The following is a 21,226-nucleotide window of genomic DNA, read 5'->3' as shown; positions in this document are numbered from 1 at the left end:
CTAACATTCATAATATATGGATTGTAATATAGCTCCATTAACATTCATAATATTTGGATGGTAAGATAGCTCTATTAACATTCATAATATATGGATTGTAAGATAGCTCTACTAAAATTCATAATATATGGATTGTAAGATTGCTCTACTAACATTCATAATATGTGGATGGTAAGATAGCTCTACTAACATTTATAATATATGGATGGTAAGATATCTCTATAAACATTCATAATATATTGATTGTAAGATAGCTCTATTAACATTCATAATATTTGGATGTTAAGATAGCTCTACTAACATTCATAATATATTGATTCTAAGATATCTCTACTAACATTCATAATATAAGGATGGTAAGATAGCTCTACTAACATTCATAATATATGGATGATATGATAGCTCTTCTACCATTCATAATATAGGGATGGTAAAATAGCTCTACTAACATTCATAATATATTGATGGTAAGATAACTCTACTAACATTCATAATATATGGATGGTAAGATAGCTCTACTAACATTCATAATATATGGAGGTAAGATAGCTCTACTAACATTCATAATATATGAATGGTAAGATAGCTCTACTAACAGTCATAATATATGGATGGACAGATAGCTCTACTAACATTCATAATATATGGATGGTAAGATAACTCTACTAACATTCATAATATATGGATGGTAAGATAGCTCTACTAACATTCATAATATTTGGATGGTAAGATAACTCTACTAACATTCATAATATATGGATGGTAAGATAGCTCTACTAACATTCATAATATTTGGATGGTAAGATAACTCTACAAACATTCATAATATATGGATGGTAAGATAGCTCTACTAACATTCATAATATATGGATTGTAAGATAGCTCTACTAACATTCATAATATATGGATTGTAAGATAGCTCTACTAACATTCATAATATATGGATTGTAAGATAGATCTAATAACATTCATAATGTATGGATTGTAAGATAGCTCTACTAACATTCATAATATATGGATTGTACGATAGCTCTACTAACATTCATAATATATGGATTGTAAGATAGCTCTACTAACATTCATAATATATGGATGGTAAGATAGCTCTAATAACATTCATAATATTTGGATGGTAAGATAACTCTACTAACATTCATAATATATGGATGGTAAGATAGCTCTACTAACATTCATAATATATGGATTGTAAGATAGCTCTACTAACATTCATAATATATGGATTGTAAGATAGCTCTACTAACATTCATAATATATGGATTGTAATATAGCACAATTAACATTCATAATATTTGGATGGTCAGATAGCTCTATTAACATTCATAATATATGGATTGTAAGATAGCTCTACTAACATTCATAATATATGGATTGTAAGATTGCTCTACAAACATTCATAATATTTGGATGGTAAGATAGCTCTACTAACATTCATAATATATGAATGGTAAGATAGCTCTACTAACAGTCATAATATATGGATGGAAAGATAACTCTACAAACATTCATAATATATGGATAGTAAGATAGCTCTACTAACATTCATAATATATGGATTGTAAGATAGCTCTACTAACATTCATAATATATGGATTGTAAGATAGCTCTACTAACATTCATAATATATGGATTGTAAGATAGATCTAATTACATTCATAATGTATGGATTGTAAGGTAGCTCTACTAACATTCATAATATATGGATTGTAAGATAGCTCTACTAACATTCATAATATATGGATTGTAAGATAGATCTACTAACATTCATAATATATGGATGGTAAGATTGCTCTAATAACATTCATAATATTTGGATGGTAAGATTACTCTACTAACATTCATAATATATGGATGGTAAGATAGCTCTACTAACATTCATAATATATGGATTGTAAGATAGTTCTACTGACATTCATAATATATGGAATGTAAGATAGCTCTACTAACATTCATAATATATGGATCGTAAGATAGCTCTACTAACATTCATAATATATGTATGGTAAGATAGCTCTATCAACATTCATAATATTTGGATGGTAAGATAGCTCTACTTACATTCATATTATATGTATGGAAAGATAGCTCTACTAACATTCATAATATATGGATTGTAAGATAGCTCTATTAACATTCATAATACATGGATTGAAAGATAGCTCTACTAACATTCATAATATATGGATTGTAAGATAGCTCTACTAACATTCATAATATTTGGATGGTAAGATAGCTCTACTAACATTCATAATATATGGATGGTAAGATAGCTCTACTAACATTAATAATATATGGATGGTAAGGTAGCTCTACTAACATTCATAATATATGGATTGTAAGATAGCTCATTTAACATTCATAATATTGGGATGGAAAGATAGCTCTATGAACATTCATGATATATGTATGGTAAGATAGCTCTACTAACATTCATAATATTTGGATGGTAAGATAGCTCTACTGACATTAATAATATATGGATGGTAAGATAGCTCTATTAACATTCATAATATATTGATGGTAAGATAGCTCTACTAATATTCATAATATATGGATGGTAAGATAGCTCTACTAACATTCATAATATATGGATGGTAAGATAGCTCTATTAACATTCATAATAAATGGATTGTAAAATAGCTCTACTAACATTAATAATATATGGATTGTAAGATAGCTCTACTAACATTCATAATATATGGATCGGAAGATATCTCTACTAACATTCATAATATATGGATTGTAAGATAGCTCTATTAACATTCATAATATATGTATGGTAAGATAGCTCTATTAACATTCATAATATTTGGATGGTAAGATAGCTCTACTAAAATTCATAATATATGGATGGTAAGATAGCTCTACTAACATTCATAATATATGGATTGTAAGATAGCTCTACTAACATTCATAATATATGGATTGTAAGATAGCTTTACTAACATTCATAATATATGGATTGTAAGATAGCTCTATTAACATTCATAATATATGGATGGTAAAATAGCTCTATTAACATTCATAATATATGGATTGTAAGATAGCTCTACTGACATTCATAATATATGGATTGTAAGATAACTCTACTAACATTCATAATATTTGGATCGTAAGGTAGCTCTACTAACATTTATAAAATATGGATGGTAAGATATCTCTATAAACATTCATAATATATTGATTGTAAGATAGCTCTATTAACATTGATAATATTTGGATGGTAATATAGCTCTACTAACATTCATAATATATGGATTGTAAGATATCTCTACTAACATTAATAATATATGGATTGTAAGAAAGCTCTACTAACATTCATAATATTTGGATGGTAAGATAGCTCTACTAACATTCATAATATATGGATGGTAAGATAGCTCTACTAACATTAATAATATATGGATGGTAAGGTAGCTCTATTAACATTCATAATATTGGGATGGTAAGAAAACTCTACTAACATTCATAATATATGGATGGTAAGATAGTGCTACTAACATTCATAATATATGGAATGTAAGAAAGCTCTACTAACATTCATAATATATGGATGGTAAGATATCTCTACTAACATTCATAATATAAGGATGGTAAGATAGCTCTACTAACATTCATAATATATGTATGGTAAGATAACTCTACTAACATTCATAATATTTGGATGGTAAGATAGCTCTACTCACATTAATAATATATGGATGGTAAGATAGCTCTACTAACATTCATAATATATGGATTGTAAGATAGCTCTACTGACATTCATAATATATGGAATGTCAGATTGCTCTACTAACATTCATAATATATGGATCGTAAGATAGCTCTACTAACATTCATAATATATGTATGGTAAGATAGCTCTATTAACATTCATAACATTTGGATGGTAAGATAGCTCTACTAACATTCATAATATATGTATGGTAAGATACCTTTACTAACATTCATAATATATGGATTGTAACATAGCTCTATTAACATTCATAATACATGGATTGTAAGATAGCTCTACTAACATTCATTATATATATGGATTGTAAAATAGCTCTATTAACATTCATAATATATGTATGGTAAGACAGCTCTACTAACATTCATATTATTTGGATGGTAAGGTAGCTCTACTAACATCCATAATATATGGATGGTAAGATAGCTCTACTAACATTCATAATATATTGATTGTAAGATAGCTCTACTAACATTCATAATATATGGATTGTAAGATATCTCTACTAACATTCACAATATATGGATTGTAAGATAGCTCTACTAACATTCATAATAAATGGATTGTAACATAGCTCTACTAACATTCATAATATATGGATTGTAAGATAGCTCTATTAACATTAATAATATATGGATTGTAAGATAGCTCTACTGACATTCATAATATATGGATTGTAAGATAGCTCTACTAACATTCATCATATATGTATGGAAAGATAGCTCTATTAACATTCATAATATTTGGATGGTAAGATAGCTCTACTAAAATTCATAATATATGGATGGTAAGATAGCTCTACTAACATTCATAATATATGGATTGTAAGATAGCTCTACTAACATTCATAATATATGGATTGTAAGATAGCTCTACTAACATTCATAATATATGGATTGTAATATAGCTCAATTAACATTCATAATATTTGGATGGTAAGATAGCTCTATTAACATTCATAATATATGGATTGTAAGATAGCTCTACTAACATTCATAATATATGGATTGTAAGATTGCTCTACTAACATTCATTATATGTGGATGGTAAGATAGCTCTACTAACATTTATAATATATGGATGGTAAGATATCTCTATAAACATTCATAATATATTGATTGTAAGATAACTCTATTAACATTTATAATATTTGGATGTTAAGATAGCTCTACTAACATTCATAATATATGGATTCTAAGATATCTCTACTAACATTCATAATATATGGATTGTAAGATAGCTCTATTAACATTCATAATATATGGATGGTAAGATAGCTCTACTAACATTCATAATATTTGGATGGTAAGATAGCTCTACTAACATTAATAATATATGGATGGTAAGGTAGCTCTATTTACATTCATAATATTTGGATGGTAAGATAACTCTACTAACATTCATAATATATGGATGGTAAGATAGTGCTACTGACATTCATAATATATGGAATGTAAGATAGCTCTACTAACATTCATAAAATATGGATGGTAAGATATCTCTACTTACATTCATAATATAAGGATGGTAAGATAGCTCTACTAACATTCATAATATATGGATGATAAGATAGCTCTTCTAACATTCATAATATAGGGATGGTAAAATAGCTCTACTAACATTCATAATATATGGATGGTATTTAACTCTACTAACATTCATAATATATGGATGGTAAGATAGCTCTACTAACATTTATAATATATGGAGGAAAGATAGCTCTACTAACATTCATAATATATGACTGGTAAGATAGCTCTACTAACAGTCATAATATATGGATGGAAAGATAGCTCTACTTACATTCATAATATATGGATGGTAAGATAGCTCTACTAACATTCATAATATATGGATGGTAAGATAGCTCTACTAACATTCATAATATTTGGATGGTAAGATAACTCTACTAACATTCATAATATATGGATGGTAAGATAGCTCTACTAACATTCATAATATTTGGATGGTAAGATAACTCTACAAACATTCATAATATATGGATGGTAAGATAGCTCTACTAACAATCATAATATATCGATTGTAAGATAGCTCTACTAACATTCATAATATATTGATTGTAAGATAGATCTAATAACATTCATAATGTACGGATTGTAAGATAGCTCTACTAACATTCATAATATATGGATTGTAAGATAGCTCTACTAACATTCATAATATATGGATTGTAAGATAGCTCTACTAACATTCATAAACTATGGATGGTAAGTTAGCTCTAATAACATTCATAATATTTGGATGGTAAGATAGCTCTACTAACATTCATAATATATGGATGGTAAGATAGCTCTACTAACATTCATAATATATGGATTGTAAGATAGCTCTACTAACATTCATAATATATGGATTGTAAGATAGCTCTACTAACATTCATAATATATGGATTGTAATATAGCTCAATTAACATTCATAATATTTGGATGGTAAGATAGCTCTATTAACATTCATAATATATGGATTGTAAGATAGCTCTACTAACATTCATAATATATGGATTGTAAGAATGCTCTACTAACATTCATAATATTTGGATGGTAAGATAGCTCTACTAACATTTATAATATATGGATGCTAAGATATCTCTATAAACATTCATAATATATTGATTGTAAGATAGCTCTATTAACATTCATAATATTTGGATGTTAAGATAGCTCTACTAACATTCATAATATATGGATTCTAAGATATCTCTACTAACATTCATAATATATGGATTGTAAGATAGCTCTATTAAAAGTCATAATATATGGATGGTAAGATAGTTCTACTAACATTCATAATATTTGGATGGTAAGATAGCTCTCATAACATTAATAATATATAGATGGTAAGGTAGCTCCCTTACCATTCATAATATTTGGATGGTAAGATAACTCTACTAACATTCATAATATATGGATAGAAGATAGTGCTACTAACATTCATAATATATGGAATGTAAGATAGCTCTACTTACATTCATAACATATGGATTGTAAGATATCTCTACTAACATTCATAATATAAGGATGGAAAGATAGCTCTACTAACATTCATAATATATGGATGATAAGAGGGCTCTTCTAACATTCATAATATAGGGATGGTAAAATAGCTCTACTAACATTTATAATATATGGATGGTAAGATACCTCTACTAACATTCATAATATATGGATGGTAAGATAGCTCTACTAACATTCATAATATATGGATGGTAAGATAGCTCTACTAACATTCATAATAATTGAATGGAAAGATAGCTCTACTAACAGTCATAATATATGGATGGAAAGATAGCTCTACTAACATTCATAGTATATGGATGGTAAGATAACTCTACTAACATTCATAATATATGGATGGTAAGATAGCTCTACTAACATTGATAATATTTGGATGGTAAGATAACTCTACTAACATTCATAATATATTGATGTTAAGATAGCTCTACTAACATTCATAATATTGGGATGGTAAGATAACTCTACAAATATCATAATATATGGATGGTAAGATAGCTCTACTAACATTCATAATATATTTATTGTAAGATAGCTCTACTAACATTCATAATATATGGATTGTAAGATAGCTCTACTAACATTCATAATATATGGATTGTAAGATAGATCTTATAACATTCATAATGTATGGACTGTAAGGTAGCTCTACTAACATTCATAATATATGGATTGTAAGATAGCTCTACTGACATTCATAATATATGGATTGTAAGATAGCTCTACTAACATTCATAATATATGGATCGTGAGATAGCTCTACTAACATTGATAATATATGGATTGTAAGATAGCTCTATTAACATTCATAATATTTGGGTGGTAAGATAGCTCTACTAACATTCATAATATATGGATTGTAAGATAGCTCTACTAACATTCATAATATATGGATTGTAAGATAGCTATATTACCATTCATAATATATGGATGGTAAGATTGCTCTACTAACATTCATAATATAGGGATTGTAAGATAGCTCTACTAACATTCAGAGTATATGTATGGTAAGATAGCTCTATTAACATTCATAATATATGGATTGTAAGATAGATCTACTTACATTCATAATATATGGATTGTAAGATAGCTCTATAAACATTCATCATATATGGATGGTAAGATAGCTCTAATAAAATTCATAATATATGGATTGTAAGATAGCTCTATTAACATTCATAATATATGGATTGTAAGATAGCTCTACTGACATTCATGATATGTGGATTGTAAGATAGCTCTACTAACCTTCATAATATATGGATCGTAAGAAAGCTCTACTAACATTCATAATATATGGATTGTTAGATAGCTCTATTAACATTCATAATATTTTGATGGTAAGATAGCTCTACTAACATTTATAATATATGGATAGTAAGGTATCTCTACTAACATTCATAATATCAGGATCGTAAGATAGCTCTACTAACCTTCATAATATATGGATGGTAAGATAGCTCTACTAACATTCATAATATATGGATGGTAAGATAGCTCTACTAACATTCATAATATATGGATGGAAAGATAGCTCTACTAACATTCATAATATATGGATGGTAACATAACTCTACTAACATTCATAATATATGGATGGTAAGATAGCTCTACTAACATTCATAATATTTGGATGGTAAGATAACTCTACTAACATTCATAATATATTGATGGTAAGATAGCTCTACTAACATTCATAATATTTGGATGATAACATAACTCTACTAACACACATAATATATGGATGGTTAGATAGCTCTACTAACATTCATAATATATGGATTGTAAGATAGCTCTACTAACATTCATAATATATGGATCGTAAGATAGCTCTACTAACATTCATAATATATGGATGGTAAAATAGCTCTATTAACATTCATAATATATGGATTGTAAGATAGCTGTACTACCATTCATAATATATGGATTGTAAGATAGCTCTATTAACATTCATAATATATGGATGGTAAGATAGCTCTACTAACATTTATAATATATTGATGGTAAGATAGCTCTACGAACATTAATAATATATGGATGGTAAGATAGCTCTACTAACATTCATAATATATGGATTGTAAGATAACTCTACTAACATTCATAATATATGGATTGTAAGATAGCTCTACTAACAGTCATAATATTGTGATTGTAAGATAACTCTACTAACATTCATAATATATGGATGGTAAGATAGCTCTACTAAAATTCATAACATTTGGATTGTAAGATAACTCTACTAACATTCATAATATATGGATGGTAAGATAGCTCTACTAAACTTCATAATATTTGGATTGTAAGATAGCTCTATTAACATTCATAATATATGGACGGTAAGATAAATCTAACATTCATAATATATGGATTGTAAGATTGCTCCAAAAACATTCATAATATATGGATGGTAAGATAGCTCTACTAAAATTCATAATATATTGATTGTAAGATAGCTCTATTAACATTCATAATATATGGATTGTAAGATAGCTCTACTGACATTCATGATATATGGATTGTAAGATAGCTCTACTAACCTTCATAATATATTGATCGTAAGAAAGCTCTACTAACATTCATAATATATGGATGGTAAGATAGCTCTATTAACATTCATAATATTTTGATCGTAAGATAGCTCTAATAACATTCATAATATATGGATGGTAAGATATCTCTACAAACATTCCTAATATCAGGATCGTAAGATAGCTCTACTAACCTTTGTAATATATGGATGGTAAGATAGCTCTACTAACATTTATAATATATGGATGGTAAGATAGCTCTACTAACATTCATAATATATGGTTGGAAAGATAGCTCTACTAACATTAATAATATATGGATGGTAACATAACTCTACTAACATTCATAATATATTGATGGTAAGATAGCTCTACTAACATTCATAATATTTGGATGGTAAGATATCTCTACTAACATTCATACTATATGGATGGTAAGATAGCTCTACTAACATTCATAATATTTTTGGATGGTAAGATAACTCTACTAACATTCATAATATATTGATGGTAAGATAGCTCTTCTAACATTCATAATATTTGGATGGTAACATAACTCTACTAACACACATAATATATGGATGGTAAGATAGCTTTACTAACATTTATAATATATGGATTGTAAGATAGCTCTATTACATTCATAATATATGGATGGTAAGATAGCTCTACTAACATTCATAATATATGGATTGTAAGATAGCTCTACTACCATTCATAATATATGGATTGTAAGATAGCTCTATTAACATTCATGATATATGGATGGTAAGGTAGCTCTACTAACATTCATAATATATTGATGGTAAGATAGCTCTACCACATTCATAATATATGGATGGTAAGATAGCTCTACTAACATTCATAATATATGGATTGTAAGATAACTCTACTAACATTCATAATATATGGATGGTAAGATAGCTCTACTAACATTCATAATATTTGGATCGTAAGATAACTCTACTAACATTCATAATATATGGATTGTAAGATAGCTCTTCTAACATTCATAATATTTGGATGGTAAGATAACTCTACTAACATTCATAATATATGGATTGTAAGATAGCTCTACTAACATTCATAATATTTTGATTGTAAGATAACTCTACTAACATTCATAATATATGGATGGTAAGAAAGCTCTTCTAACATTCATAATATATGGATTGTAAGATAGCTCTACTAACATTCATAATATATGGATGGTAAGAGAGCTCTACTAACAGTCATAATATTTGGATTGTAAGATGATTCTATTAACATTCATAATATATGGATTGTAAGATAGCTCTACTAACATTCATAATATATGGATTGTAAGATATCTCTATTAACATTCATAATATATGGATTGTAAGATAGCTCTACTATCATTCATAATATATGGATTGTAAGATAGCTCTATTAACATTCATAATATATGGATTGAAAGATAGCTCTACTAACATTCACAATATATGGATGGTAAGATAGTTCAATTAAAATTCATAATATTTGGATGGTAAGATAACTCTACTAACATTCATAATATATGGATGGTAAGATAGCTCTACTAACATTCATAATATATGGATTGTAAGATAGCTCTACTGACATTCATAGTATAGTGATTGTAAGATAGCTCTACTAACAGTCATAATATAGGGATCGTAAGATAGCTCTACTAACATTCATAATATATGGATGGTAAAATAACTCTACTAACGTTCATAATATATGGATTGTAAGATAGCTCTGTTAACATTCATAACATATGGATTGTAAGATAGCTCTACTGACATTCATAATATATGGATCGTAAGGTAGCTCTACTAACATTCATAATATATGGATCGTAAGATAGCTCTACTAACATTCATAATATATGGATGGTAAGATAGCTCTATTAACATTCATAATATTTCGATGGTAAGATAGCTCTTCTAACATTAATAATATATGGCTGGTAAGATATCTCTACTAACATTCATAATATAAGGATGGTAAGATAGCTCTACTAACATTCATAATATATTGATGATAAGATAGCTCTACTAACATTCTTAATATATCGATGGTAAAATAGCTCTACTAACATTCATAAGATATGGATGGTAAGATAACTCTAGTAACATTCATAATATATGGATGGTAAGATAGCTCTACTAACATTTATAATATATGGATGGTAAGATAGCTCTACTACCATTCATAATATATGGATTGTAAGATAGCTCTATTAACATTCATACAATATGGATGGTAAGATAGCTCTACTAACATTCATAATATATTGATGGTAAAATAGCTCTACTAACATTCATAAGATATGGATGGTAAGATAACTCTACTAACATTCATTATATATGGATGGTAATATAGCTCTACTAACATTCATAATATATGGATGGTAAGATAGCTCTAGTAACATTCATAATATATGGATGGTAAGATAGCTCTACTAACATTCATAATATATTGATTGTAAGATAGCTCTACTAACATTCATAATATATGGATTGTAAGATAGCTCTATTAACATTCATAATATATGGATTGTAAGCTAGCCCTACTAACATTCATGATATATGGATTGTAAGATAGCTCTACTAACATTCAAAATATGTATGGTAAGATAGCTCTATTAACATTCATAATATATGGATTGTAAGATAGATCTACTAACATTCATAATATATGGCTTGTAAGATAGCTCTAAAAACATTCATAATATATGGATCGTAAGATAGCTCTACTAACATTCATAATATGTGGATGGTAAGATAGCTCTATTAACATTCATAATATTTGGATCGTAAGATAGCTCTTCTAACATTCATAATATATGGATGGTAAGATATCTCTACTTACATTCATAATATAAGGATGGTAAGATAGCTCTACTTACGTTCATAATATATGGATGATAAGTTAGCTCTTCTAACATTCTTAATATATGGATAGTAAGATAGCTCTACTAACATTCATAATATATGGATGGTAAGATAACTCTACTAACATTCATAATATATGGATAGTAAGATAGCTCTACTAACATTCATAATATATGGATGGTAAGATAGCTCTACTAAAATTCATAATATATTGATGGTAAGATAGCTCTACTAACATTCATAATATATGGATGGTAAGATAGCTCTACTAACATTCATAATATATGGATGGTAAGATAGCTCTACTAACATTCATGATATTTGGATGGTAAGATAACTCTACTAACATTCATAATATATTGATAGTAAGATAGCTCTACTAACATTCATAATATTTGGATGGTAAGATATCTCTACTAACATTCATAATATATGGATGGTAAGATAGCTCTACTAACATCCATAATATTTGGATGGTAAGATAACTCTACTAACATTCATAATATATGGATGGTAAGATAGCTCTACTAACATTCATAATATATGGATTGTAAGATAGCACTACTAACAGTCATAATATATTGATGGTAAGATAGCTCTACTAACATTCATAATATTTGGATGGTAAGATAACTCTACTAACATTCATACTATATGGATGGTAAGATAGCTCTACTAACATTCATAATATTTGGATTGTAAGATAACTCTACTAACATTCATAATATATTGATGGTAAGATAGCTCTTCTAACATTCATAATATTTTGATGGTAACATAACTCTACTAACACACATTATATATGGATGGTAAGATAGCTTTACTAACATTCATAATATGTGGATTGTAAGATAGCTCTACTTACATTCATAATATATGGATGGTAAGATAGCTCTACTAACATTCATAATATATGGATTGTAAGATAGCTCTATTAACATTCATAATATATGGATTGTAAGATAGCTCTACTACCATTCATAATATATGGATTGTAAGATAGCTCTATTAACATTCATAATATATGGATGGTAAGGTAGCTCTACTAACATTCATAATATATTGACGGTAAGATAGCTCTACTAACATTCATAATATATGGATGGTAAGATAGCTCTACTAACATTCATAATATATGGATTGTAAGATAACTCTACTAACATTCATAATATATGGATTGTAAGATAGCTCTACTAACATTCATAATATTTGGATCGTAAGATAACTCTACTAACATTCATAATATATGGATTGTAAGATAGCTCTTTTAACATTCATAATATTTGGATGGTAAGATAACTCTACTAACATTCATAATATATGGATGGTAAGATAGCTCTACTAACATTCATAATATTTGGATTGTAAGATAACTCTACTAACATTCATAATATATGGATGGTAAGAAAGCTCTTCTAACATTCATAATATATGGATTGTAAGATAGCTCTACTAACATTTATAATATTTGGATGGTAAGATAGCTCTACTAACAGTCATAATATTTGGAATGTAAGATGACTCTATTAACATTCATAATATATGGATTGTAAGATAGCTCTAGTAACATTCATAATATATGGATTGTAAGATAGCTCTATTAACATTCATAATATATGGATTGTAAGATAGCTCTACTATCATTCATAATATATGGATTGTAAGATAGCTCTATTAACATTCATAATATATGGATTGTAAGATAGCTCTACTAACATTCATAACATATGGATGGTAAGATAGTTCTACAAACATTCATAATATTTGGATGGTAAGATAACTCTACTAACATTCATAATATATGGATGGTAAGATAGCTCTACTTACATTCATAATATATGGATTGTAAGATAGCTCTACTGACATTCATAGTATAGTGATTGTAAGATAGCTCTACTAACAGTCATAATATAGGGATCGTAAGATAGCTCTACTAACATTCATAATATATGGATGGTAAAATAACTCTCCTAACGTTCATAATATATGGATTGTAAGATAGCTCTGTTAACATTCATAACATATGGATTGTAAGATAGCTCTACTGACATTCATAATATATGGATCGTAAGGTAGCTCTACTAACATTTATAATATATGGATCGTAAGATAGCTCTACTAACATTCATAATATATTGATGGTAAGATAGCTCTATTAACATTCATAATATTTCGATGGTAAGATAGCTCTTCTAACATTAATAATATATGGCTGGTAAGATATCTCTACTAACATTCATAATATAAGGATGGTAAGATAGCTCTACTAACATTCATAATATATTGATGATAAGATAGCTCTACCAACATTCTTAATATATCGATGGTTAAATAGCTCTACTAACATTCATAAGATATGGATGGTAAGATAACTCTAGTAACATTCATAATATATGGATGGTAAGATAGCTCTACTAACATTCATAATATATGGATGGTAAGATAGCTCTACTAACATTCATAATATATGGATTGTAAGATAGCTCTATTAACATTCATACAATATGGATGGTAAGATAGCTCTACTAACATTCATAATATATTGATGGTAAAATAGCTCTACTAACATTCATAAGATATGGATGGTAAGATAACTCTACTAACATTCATAATATATGGATGGTAAGATAGCTCTACTAACATTCATAATATATGGATAGTAAGATAGCTCTAGTAACATTCATAATATATGGATGGTAAGATAGCTCTACTAACATTCATAATATATTGATTGTAAGATAGCTCTACTAACATTCATAATATATGGATTGTAAGATAGCTCTATTAACATTCATAATATATGGATGGTAAGCTAGCCCTACTAACATTCATAATATATGGATTGTAAGATAGCTCTACTAACATTCATAATATATGTATGGTAAGATAGCTCTATTAACATTCATAATATATGGATTGTAAGATAGATCTACTAACATTCATAATATATGGATTGTAAGATAGCTCTATTAACATTTATAATATATGGATGGTAAGATATCTTTACTAACATTCATAATATATGGATTGTAAGATAGCTCTATTAACATTCATAACATATGGATTGTAAGATAGCTCTACTAACATTCATAATATATGGATTGTAAGATAGCTCTAAAAACATTCATAATATATGGATCGTAAGATAGCTCTGATAACATTCATAATATATAGATGGTAAGATAGCTCTATTAACATTCTTAATATATGGATGGAAAGATAGCTCTACTAACATTCATAATATATGGATGGTAAGATAACTCTACTAACATTCATAATATATGGATAGTAAGATAGCTCTACTAACATTCATAATATATGGATGGTAAGATAGCTCTAATAAAATTCATAATATATTGATGGTAAGATAGCTCTACTAACATTCATAATATATGGATGGTAAGATAGCTCTACTAACATTCATAATATATGGATGGTAAGATAGCTCTACTAACATTCATGATATTTGGATGGTAAGATAACTCTACTAACATTTATAATATATCGATAGTAAGATAGCTCTACTAACATTCATAATATTTGGATGGTAAGATATCTCTACAAACATTCATAATATATGGATGGTAAGATAGCTCTACTAACATCCATAATATTTGGATGGTAAGATAACTCTACTAACATTCATAATATATGGATGGTAAGATAGCTCTACTAACATTCATAATATATGGATTTTAAGATAGCTCTACTAACAGTCATAATATATGGATGGTAAGATAGCTCTACTAACATTCATAATATATGGATTGTAAGATAGCTCTATTAAAATTCATAATATATTGATTGTAAGATAGCTCTACAAACATTCATAATACATGGATTGTAAGATAGCTCTACTAACATTCATAATATATGGATTGTAAGATATCTCTACTAACATTCATAATATATGGATTGTAAGATAGCTCTATTAACATTATTAATATATGGATCGTAAGATAGCTCTACTAACATTCATAATATTTTGATGGTAAGATAGCTCTTTTAACATTCATAATATATGGATTGTAAGATAGCTCTACTAACATTCATAATATATGGATTGTAAGATAGCTCTACTTACATTCATAATATATGTATGGTAAGATAGTTCTATTAACATTCGTAATATATTGATTGTAAGATAGCTCTACTAACATTCATAATATATGTATGGTAAGATAGCTCTATTAACATTCATAATATATGGATGGTAAGATAGCTCTACTAACATTCATAATATATGGATTGTAAGATAGCTCTATTAACATTAATAATATATGGATTGTAAGATAGCTCTACTGACATTCATAATATATGGATTGTAAGATAGCTCTACTAACATTCATAATATTTTTATCGTAAGATAGCTCTACTAACATTCATAATATATGGAGTGTAAGATAGCTTTATAAACATTCATAATATTTTGATGGTAAGTATCTCTACTAACATTCATAATATTTGGATTGTAAGATAGTTCTACTAACATTCATAATATATGGATGGTAAGATAGCTCTACTAACATTCATAAGATATGGATGGTAAGATAACTCTAGTAACATTCATAATATATGGATGGTAAGATAGCTCTACTAACATTCATAATATATGGATGGTAAGATAGCTCTACTACCATTCATAATATATGGATTGTAAGATAGCTCTATTAACATTCATACAATATGGATGGTAAGATAGCTCTACTAACATTCATAATATATTGATGGTAAAATAGCTCTACTAACATTCATAAGATATGGATGGTAAGATAACTCTACTAACATTCATAATATATGGATGGTAAGATAGCTCTACTAACATTCATAATATATGGATGGTAAGATAGCTCTAGTAACATTCATAATATATGGATGGTAAGATAGCTCTACTAACATTTATAATATATTGATTGTAAGATAGCTCTACTAACATTCATAATATATGGATTGTAAGATAGCTCTATTAACATTCATAATATATGGATGGTAAGCTAGCCCTACTAACATTCATAATATATGGATTGTAAGATAGCTCTACTAACATTCATAATATATGTATGGTAAGATAGCTCTATTAACATTCATAATATATGGATTGTAAGATAGATCTACTAACATTCATAATATATGGATTGTAAGATAGCTCTATTAACATTTATAATATATGGATGGTAAGATAGCTTTACTAACATTCATAATATATTGATTGTAAGATAGCTCTATTAACATTCATAACATATGGATTGTAAGATAGCTCTACTAACATTCATAATATATGGATTGTAAGATAGCTCTAAAAACATTCATAATATATGGATCGTAAGATAGCTCTACTAACATTCATAATATATGGATGGTAAGATTGCTCTATTAACATTCATAATATTTGGATGGTAAGATAGCTCTTCTAACATTCATAATATATGGATGGTAAGATATCTCTACTTACATTCATAATAAAAGGATGGTAAGATAGCTCTACTAACGTTCATAATATATGGATGATAAGTTAGCTCTTCTAACATTCTTAATATATGGATGGAAAGATAGCTCTACTAACATTCATAATATATGGATTGTAAGATAACTCTACTAACATTCATAATATATGGATTGTAAGATAGCTCTACTAACATTCATAATATTTGGATCGTAAGATAACTCTACTAACATTCATAATATATGGATTGTAAGATAGCTCTTCTAACATTCATAATATTTGGATGGTAAGATAACTCTACTAACATTTATAATATATGGATGGTAAGATAGCTCTACTAAAATTCATAATATTTGGATTGTAAGATAACTCTAATAACATTCATAATATATGGATGGTAAGAAAGCTCTTCTAACATTCATAATATATGGATTGTAAGATAGCTCTACTAACATTTATAATATTTGGATGGTAAGATAGCTCTACTAACAGTCATAATATTTGGATTGTAAGATGACTCTATTAACATTCAGAATATATGGATTGTAAGATAGCTCTAGTAACATTCATAATATATGGATTGTAAGATAGCTCTATTAACATTCATAATATATGGATTGTAAGATAGCTCTACTATCATTCATAATATATTGATGGTAAGATAGCTCTACTAACATTCATAATATATGGATGGTAAGATAGCTCTACTAACATTCATAATATATGGATGGTAAGATAGCTCTACTAACATTCATGATATTTGGATGGTAAGATAACTCTACTAACATTCATAATATATTGATAGTAAGATAGCTCTACTAACATTCATAATATTTGGATGGTAAGATATCTCTACAAACATTCATAATATATGGATGGTAAGATAGCTCTACTAACATCCATAATATTTGGATGGTAAGATAACTCTACTAACATTCATAATATATGGATGGTAAGATAGCCCTACTAACATTCATAATATATGGATTTTAAGATAGCTCTACTAACAGTCATAATATATGGATGGTAAGATAGCTCTACTAACATTCATAATATATGGATTGTAAGATAGCTCTATTAAAATTCATAATATATTGATTGTAAGATAGCTCTACAAACATTCATAATACATGGATTGTAAGATAGCTCTACTAACATTCATAATATATGGATTGTAAGATATCTCTACTAACATTCATAATATATGGATTGTAAGATAGCTCTATTAACATTATTAATATATGGATCGTAAGATAGCTCTACTAACATTCATAATATTTTGATGGTAAGATAGCTCTATTAACATTCATAATATATGGATTGTAAGATAGCTCTACTAACATTCATAATATATGGATTGTAAGATAGCTCTACTTACATTCATAATATATGTATGGTAAGATAGTTCTATTAACATTCGTAATATATTGATTGTAAGATAGCTCTACTAACATTCATAATATATGTATGGTAAGATAGCTCTATTAACATTCATAATATATGGATGGTAAGGTAGCTCTACTAACATTCATAATATATGGATTGTAAGATAGCTCTATTAACATTAATAATATATGGATTGTAAGATAGCTCTACTGACATTCATAATATATGGATTGTAAGATAGCTCTACTAACATTCATAATATTTTGATCGTAAGATAGCTCTACTAACATTCATAATATATGGAGTGTAAGATAGCTCTATAAACATTCATAATATTTGGATGGTAAGTATCTCTACTAACATTCATAATATTTGGATTGTAAGATAGCTCTACTAACATTCATAATATATGGATGGTAAGATAGCTCTACTAACATTCATAAGATATGGATGGTAAGATAACTCTAGTAACATTCATAATATATGGATGGTAAGATAGCTCTACTAACATTCATAATATATGGATGGTAAGATAGCTCTACTACCATTCATAATATATGGATTGTAAGATAGCTCTATTAACATTCATACAATATGGATGGTAAGATAGCTCTACTAACATTCATAATATATTGATGGTAAAATAGCTCTACTAACATTCATAAGATATGGATGGTAAGATAACTCTATTAACATTCATAATATATGGATGGTAAGAAAGCTCTACTAACATTCATAATATATGGATGGTAAGATAGCTCTAGTAACATTCATAATATATGGATGGTAAGATAGCTCTATTAACATTCATAATATATTGATTGTAAGATAGCTCTACTAACATTCATAATATATGGATTGTAAGATAGCTCTATTAACATTCATAATATATGGATGGTAAGCTAGCCCTACTAACATTCATAATATATGGATTGTAAGATAGCTCTACTAACATTCATAATATATGTATGGTAAGATAGCTCTATTAACATTCATAATATATTGATTGTAAGATAGATCTACTAACATTCATAATATATGGATTGTAAGATAGCTCTATTAACATTTATAATATATGGATGGTAAGATAACTCTACTAACATTCATAATATATGGATGGTAAGATAGCTCTACTTACATTCATAATATATGGATTGTAAGATAGCTCTACTGACATTCATAGTATAGTGATTGTAAGATAGCTCTACTAACAGTCATAATATAGGGATCGTAAGATAGCTCTACTAACATTCATAATATATGGATGGTAAAATAACTCTACTAACGTTCATAATATATTGATTGTAAGATAGCTCTATTAACATTCATAACATATGGATTGTAAGATAGCTCTACTAACATTCATAATATATGGATTGTAAGATAGCTCTAAAAACATTCATAATATATGGATCGTAAGATAGCTCTACTAACATTCATAATATATGGATGGTAAGATTGCTCTATTAACATTCATAATATTTGGATGGTAAGATAGCTCTTCTAACATTCATAATATATGGATGGTAAGATATCTCTACTTACATTCATAATAAAAGGATGGTAAGATAGCTCTACTAACGTTCATAATATATGGATGATAAGTTAGCTCTTCTAACATTCTTAATATATGGATGGAAAGATAGCTCTACTAACATTCATAATATATGGATTGTAAGATAACTCTACTAACATTCATAATATATGGATTGTAAGATAGCTCTACTAACATTCATAATATTTGGATCGTAAGATAACTCTACTAACATTCATAATATATGGATTGTAAGATAGCTCTTCTAACATTCATAATATTTGGATGGTAAGATAACTCTACTAACATTCATAATATATGGATGGTAAGATAGCTCTACTAAAATTCATAATATTTGGATTGTAAGATAACTCTACTAACATTCATAATATATGGATGGTAAGAAAGCTCTTCTAACATTCATAATATATGGATTGTAAGATAGCTCTACTAACATTTATAATATTTGGATGGTAAGATAGCTCTACTAACAGTCATAATATTTGGATTGTAAGATGACTCTATTAACATTCATAATATATGGATTGTAAGATAGCTCTAGTAACATTCATAATATATGGATTGTAAGATAGCTCTATTAACATTCATAATATATGGATTGTAAGATAGCTCTACTATCATTCATAATATATGGATTGTAAGATAGCTC

The sequence above is a fragment of the Euprymna scolopes genome, chromosome 14 (genome assembly GCF_053919585.1).
Source record: "Euprymna scolopes isolate OS-2025 chromosome 14, ASM5391958v1, whole genome shotgun sequence".
Classification (NCBI taxonomy): Eukaryota; Metazoa; Mollusca; class Cephalopoda; order Sepiida; family Sepiolidae; genus Euprymna; species Euprymna scolopes.
This window is presented reverse-complemented; position numbering follows the sequence as displayed.